At 33.0% G+C, this 6,578-nt stretch overlaps 1 long non-coding RNA gene and 1 pseudogene across 1 annotated transcript; both read right to left on the bottom strand.

Moving 5' to 3' along the window:
• Nucleotides 1-2,316: 2,316 nt before the first annotated feature.
• Nucleotides 2,317-3,392, bottom strand: LOC148767082 (uncharacterized). The gene is made up of 3 exons (XR_016034500.1): nt 3,254-3,392; nt 2,652-2,764; nt 2,317-2,566 (listed from the first exon to the last, which is right to left on the bottom strand). It is a non-coding gene; the product is annotated as an uncharacterized LOC148767082 (long non-coding RNA).
• Nucleotides 3,393-3,694: 302 nt separating this feature from the next.
• LOC148767081 (uncharacterized) lies at nt 3,695-4,644 on the bottom strand (annotated as a pseudogene).
• Between the last annotated feature and the right edge of the window lie 1,934 nt (nt 4,645-6,578).

Raw genomic sequence — 6,578 nt, 5'->3', positions numbered from 1 at the left:
TTTTATGTTGAGTTATGAGAAAACTATGCGGAAAGTTCTAACCATGTTAAGAAGAGTGAAGAACGAGATTGATGGTAATGTGAACTTCAACAAGAAATAAGCGACAATTAAATTATATATTATTAAGCTTTCATAGATCTACAAAGTATGTACTGTACCATGTAATTTAAGAATTGTTGTTATGCATTATTAATTTATATATTATATGGGGCTTCTTAAAATTTTCGAATGTGTATTATCTTATAAATTTAGCGAATTATTAGTTTAGCACGTTGTCCCCGAGTCGGGACTAGGAAAATTTATTATTTAAGCGAGGTTATTAATTTATCGATGTTCTACTGTATATGCACATGAATTTGGTCAGTGATTAGTTCGAAGCCTAGATTAGTCGAGTCAGTAAACCAGTCACTTGGCCGAAAGCTCGTTACAAGGCTCAATTAGAAAGCCTAGGGGACTACACATTGCACGACCAATGGAATTTATCTATATACACATCAATTTACATCAATTTGGTCAGTGTTAAGTTCGAAGCCTAGTTGAGTCGAGTCAGTAAGACTTTCAAGGTGTCCTATATACCTAGTGCCCTCATAACCATCTGGTTCGGGAGTCGCTTGGTCGAAAGCTCGTTACACGGCCCAATTAGAAAGGCCAGTGAACTACAAATTGCACGACCAATTTATTTATTTATTTTGCTTTCTTTATCAGAAAGCATCTACATGCTCCGTTATTCATGGGAAACATCTACCACTGGGCATGTGCGTACGCTACCAAATAAGAGCATCTTTGTGTTTGACTTGGGATTATTAAGTTTATTGGTAGCATTGACAGTCGGATTTTTGGGGATTGCGCTTATCGTGAATGTGGAGATAAATCCCATATGTTTTGTTTGTCTATGCAGTATCCTCTTCACATATGTCTCTTCACTCACGTTCAATTTCTCACTCACGTTTTTTTTTTGTCTTGCATTAGGCATTTCTTAAAAAAAAAGAGAGAGAGAGAGAGAGAGACGGGGTCGTTTGTTTTTGTGCCGGTTAAATTTCACTTTTGTTGCAACCGGATCTATTGGGTCTACTCCTCTCATTCCCACGTGTCTTATGAAGTTTGGCAAAGTTAGTTGTCGTGGTTATTTAATGTTGGATGTGATATAACTATCATTTGATTTTTCCCATTACAATTGTCGTGGGATATTGAGTTTGTGAGTTAGTGATTTCTTGTGCATGTTATGTGTGGTGATTCTTCTCACTTGCTTTCAAGATTCTCTCTTCGTTTGATTTTTCTGTTAAGTGTTTGAACAGATTGCTCGAAACATCGAGATCATTAGTCCATGTTGACATATCTATGCATGGTGATTGCCCAGAAAGGGGGACAAAAGAACAATAACGACGGCATGAACACATGGGGAGTTCCGACATATGTTGCTACAGTGCATCCGACAGTTGCTGGAACAGTCCAGGAATGCCGGGGGAGTTCAGACAACTGTCACTACAACATAAATTTCTATCTATGGCACGTAACAAACGCTATTAAACGTTTTTATAGCGTTTTACTGAACGCTATGTGTTGTCAAGCTATCGTAGGTTGGGGGTATATTACAGCACTGCCGTATAGCTATTAGAACTCGTGTTATAATAGCGTTTATGTTAAGTTGTGAAACAATTTATGATAGCGCTTTATTAAGGCTATAACAAAGTTATAACAACAATTTTTGGCAGTTATATGTTGTCCTTTGATAGCGTTTAATAACTGCTATTATAATATTAACATACAATAGCGAAGAATGGATGCTATTATAAGCTTTATTATAATAGTGTATACGCGCTATAATCAATTTCAAATAGCGTTTTCTCGTTGCTGCTACATCTACCTTTTCCATAGCGTTTTATAACATACTACAGCAGCTCGAGAAATTAAAAAATGAACATGTGACAGAATGAAATTTATACCATCATGATTAATCAAGATAACACAATACAATCATTCTCATTAATATAATTTCAACCAAAGTCAAAAATCTAAAAACAAAAAATAGCTATTTAGCTAGTAACATTCATATTACCAAAATATAAAAACATATAAATATAAAAATGTATGAATAATATTAAAAAACGAAAGGATTTCGGCAAAGAAGTCATGTCTACATGAATTGCACCTCACATTCATTATCCATATCCATAATCATTCTTTTACCTGTGAAGAAAAAATATATATATTTATATTAACACAAAAGAAAGTATATGAATATAAATATGTTGAAGAAAGAATACAATATATTTAAAGTTTCGTTGCTTACCAAACTCTAAAATATAACCACTTTGTCTGATGGCCATGCTACTGTAGTTCCAAATGCATCTTCCATGAATTCCATTTCAGATGTAAGCCTCCAAAGAGATGCGATAGAAACTTTCACAGTATCAATCCAAATTCGCATAGCATTAGGACCTAAAGGAACAAAATGAACTAACTCGTTTGGATCACTTGAACTAACTCGTCCTTCTGCAACTACTTCACCAGATCCACGAATATCCAACAACTTGCACTTTTTCCTTACATTGTTAGTATTCACACTCTGTCAAATGTAACATTATTGAAAAGCTTATGATAAATTTCATACGAATTATAAATTTATAATACATTAAAAAAAAACTCTTTACCGTAGGAGATGATCGATTTTCTTCTCGAGTTTCTGTCGACTTTTCAAGAATTACATTACTAGCTGGCCAAGCTATAGCTGAATTAACTGCATCTTTAACGCATACCAAATCAACTGTAGGACGCCAGAGAAATGCTTCTGGAATTATTGCAACATCTACACAAACTATCATGGCATTGGGTCCGAGAGGAATATTATTGACCAAAGCATTTGGGTCACTCGATTGCAAGAAACCTTCAGCAACTATTTCATTTTTTCCACTCCAATCGAATAATATACATCTAGTTCTTGAAGTATTCTACCAAAGAGAAATGCATATCACACAAGGTGCATACTAGTTAAACATAATTCATTACATGAAATTTCACCAAAAATTAAAGAAAAAACTCAGAGAGAATAAAAAAGTTTGTCTCCTGCTCAAATTCAATTAATTAAAAGAGATCGATGCCATAATAAATTAAATAAATGTGGAGTAGAGAAAATAATTTAAGCACACGAGCCATCTTTTTACAAAATTTCAAACAATTTGACAATGGGTGTTTATTCAACAAACTACAAATAAGAAAAATATGTAATAAAGAAAAGAAAAAAAAAGTCTCTTACCGAATGTGAGGACATGTTTTCTCGCCTCTCAGAATGTTGCTCTGTTTGTATGATACCGCGGTCAACAGGCCAGGCAATCGGTTCACCTTGAGCTTGTTGCATACAAGTCATAGTAGTTGTAGGTCTCCATAGAAAAGCATCGGGTTTATTTGGATTCTCTACGTAAACTTTCAATGCATTTGGTCCCAAAGGAATTTTATCAACTAGCTCTTCTGGATCATCTGATATCAAATGTCCTTCAGCAACAATATCTTCTGTTCCAAGCCAATCTAATAACTTACACTTATTCACTGACATGGTATTGACAACCTAAATATAAAAAAAAATAAAAAAATAGTAGGATAAAAAAAAATAACAGAAAAACATGTCAGTGAAATAACAACTAGTCATCCATCAATTATATTTCTTAAAGCTAAAGTACGATAATCATAATAGCTAATATTATTCAACTATATTTCTTAACTCAACAAAAAAATGAAGAACATGAATGAAACATATGCCAACACAATGGTGATTGAAATTTTCGCGATATGAATGCCTAGGTGGTAGAAATTTTCTATGGCCGATATATGCAAATTTTCTGCTATTTGATAACCATTTGTGATCTGTACACTTTCCACAAAGCGGAAATGCTTTTTTACCTTTTGTACAACACCCAACAAGGTTACCATATGCTGGAAAATCACTGATGGTCCACAACAAAATTGCTCTAAGTTTGAATATACTCTTAGTAAATGCATCATAAGCCTGAACTCCATCTTGCCACAATATCGTTGCAAGTCTTCTATAAGTGGTCGTAAATAAACATCTATGTCGTTACCAGGCTGCTTTGGACCAGGAATAAGTAGTGTTAACATAATATTCTCTTTACTCATGCACAATAATGGAGACAAGTTATATGTAACTAGCATAACTGGCCAACAACTATATCTGGAACTTAACATAGAAAATGGATTGAAACCATCGGTAGATAGACCAAGTCTAAGACTTCGTGGATCAGCTGCAAATGATTTCCACTTATCATTAACCAAGTCCCATGTTACAGAATCAACCGGGTGATGCATTTTTCCATCATTACTTTTCTTACTAAAATGCCACCTTAAATCTTCGGTTGTTCGTTCGGATCTAAACATCCTTTTAAACCTAGGAATAATAGGGAAGTATCTCAAAATTTTAGTTGCAACACCTTTTCTAATCTCATTTGTCCTCTTGTTTATCTTCCATCTCGATACACCACATTTAGGGCAGTTTTCCAAGCCCTGACACTCTTTTCTAAATAGACAACAATCATTGACACAAGCATGAATCTTCTCATACCCAATTTCAAATGTCTTGATAAACTTTTTCAACGAGTAAAATGTTTTTTCAACTACATTGTCCTTTGGGAGCATATCAGCCAATATACTAAGTAGTTCATTAAAACTCTTATTGGACCACCCACTACGAGTTTTAAGTCGGAGTAAAGCTACATTGCCTGATAATTTGTTATGACTCGAGCAGTTAGGGTACAAAGGTGTTGCTGTTTCTTCTAATTTTGCTCTAAAATCATCATCATGAATGTCTTCCGTAGGTTCGTCGTTGTTTTCATTAACAAATTGATTAGACCTCATATAGTCTTCATCTAAGAAATGGGCAGTTCGATACAAGTTATATATGCCTCATCGTTAACTACATCGTTATTTGTATCTTCAACAGTTATATCATCGCCGTGCACGTACCAATCTTGTCTTTGTTTATACTTGCCATTCATTCCTCTTGTAATTAGATGTTCAACAACAGTACTAGCAAACTGGTGATCTACATTGCGACAATCCATGCAAGGGCATAAGATCATCTCTGGATTCCCTAAGTTTCTTAGCACTGTATTCACAAAATTCCATGCTCCATTCTCATATTCAGGATCAGCTCTATGAAAAAAAATACAACACCAAAAAAGAAAAAGAAAAACTATTGTTCTAGTGATCTATATTAAAAAAAAAAATCATGACTACCATAATAATTTTTTTACCTGCTAAGACGCACCCAACTTTTATCCAGCATACTGGTTATACCACTTAAACAAAGCAAATTCTAGAATTCAAACATTAAAAACTACTTGTAAGTTACGCAAGTTCAAAAAAATGAAACTAAAATGAGATTTCATTATAGCTTACACTACACTATCACAATAATGCGTGCAGCGGATTTCTAAAATGAACCAGCATCACATAAATATAGCACATAAATTACACAATAAAAAATTGAAAGAGAACCAACAAATACAAAATTCTGGCAACACTATGTGCTAGGAAATAGAGAAAAGTTGAATTATATTTTATGAAATAAAATTGAAACAAATAAAACAAGACACCATGCTTCAGCTTAAACATTAAAAATAAATAGTTTTTAAATTTGCCGGGATCACTATCCTGCATGGATCAATTCTAATTCATACTTATAATAAATATATAGTTATTGTAAAATATCTGAAACCTTCCCCTTTCGTTATTCTCTAGTAGTGAAATATGAACAGACAAAAATCAGATTCTGGACGCCAATATTTTTGTTACAAAAAACACAATCACTTTAGTGATTGTTGTTGACTATCCTAAAACAAATTATTATAGACTATCAACCAGTAAAGTGATTACATATACTCACATGTGTTTTAAAACAGTAAGTTTCAAGTTCTAACTCACCTCACACAAAGCTGAGTTATTACCTATAAAATTAATTTATTTATTTTTAGTGGACATAAAAAACTAAATCACCATTTGATTTTTTTTTCAACTATTAAGTATCCATGATTAATCCCCAAAAACTAATTAAATTTTACCATCAAACACGAATCTAACAAATTATATTGTTTAATACGTGAGTATGAATCTAATTACTGTCGAAAAGGTGGTTCGAGAATAGGAACGAGCAGGCTCAATATGATTGAAATTGAGCCTGTCAATTCCATCTTAAGTTGGATTTTATTTTCAAAAACACAAACTCCACTAAACAACACACAATTATTAAAATAGTATGTAGCACATAATTATTCTCACATATTAATATCCTAATATCCCAAATCAATTTCATCAAAACAGACTATATCCTTAACATATTTGAGTGAATCATGATAAACTCTGTACCATGCAGATCAAGAACAGTAAAAAAAACTGCATATAGCCATATACTATCAACAAATTTTGAAAATTTAAATTGTCTTTAATAAATTGGATTCCATGAATTTATATTCCTTAAGAGCAAGCGATTTAAATACATCATACTGATTTTAATCACTACCACATACAAGTTGTTTTATGTACAATATTGCAAAACGAAGGACAAGAAGGAC

This window comes from Erythranthe guttata, chromosome 11, assembly GCF_056151865.1.
Source record: "Erythranthe guttata isolate IM_541 chromosome 11, IM_541, whole genome shotgun sequence".
Lineage (NCBI taxonomy): Eukaryota > Viridiplantae > Streptophyta > Magnoliopsida > Lamiales > Phrymaceae > Erythranthe > Erythranthe guttata.
The sequence above is the reverse complement of the archived record's forward strand: the minus strand, read 5'-3'. Positions and strand labels throughout refer to the sequence as shown.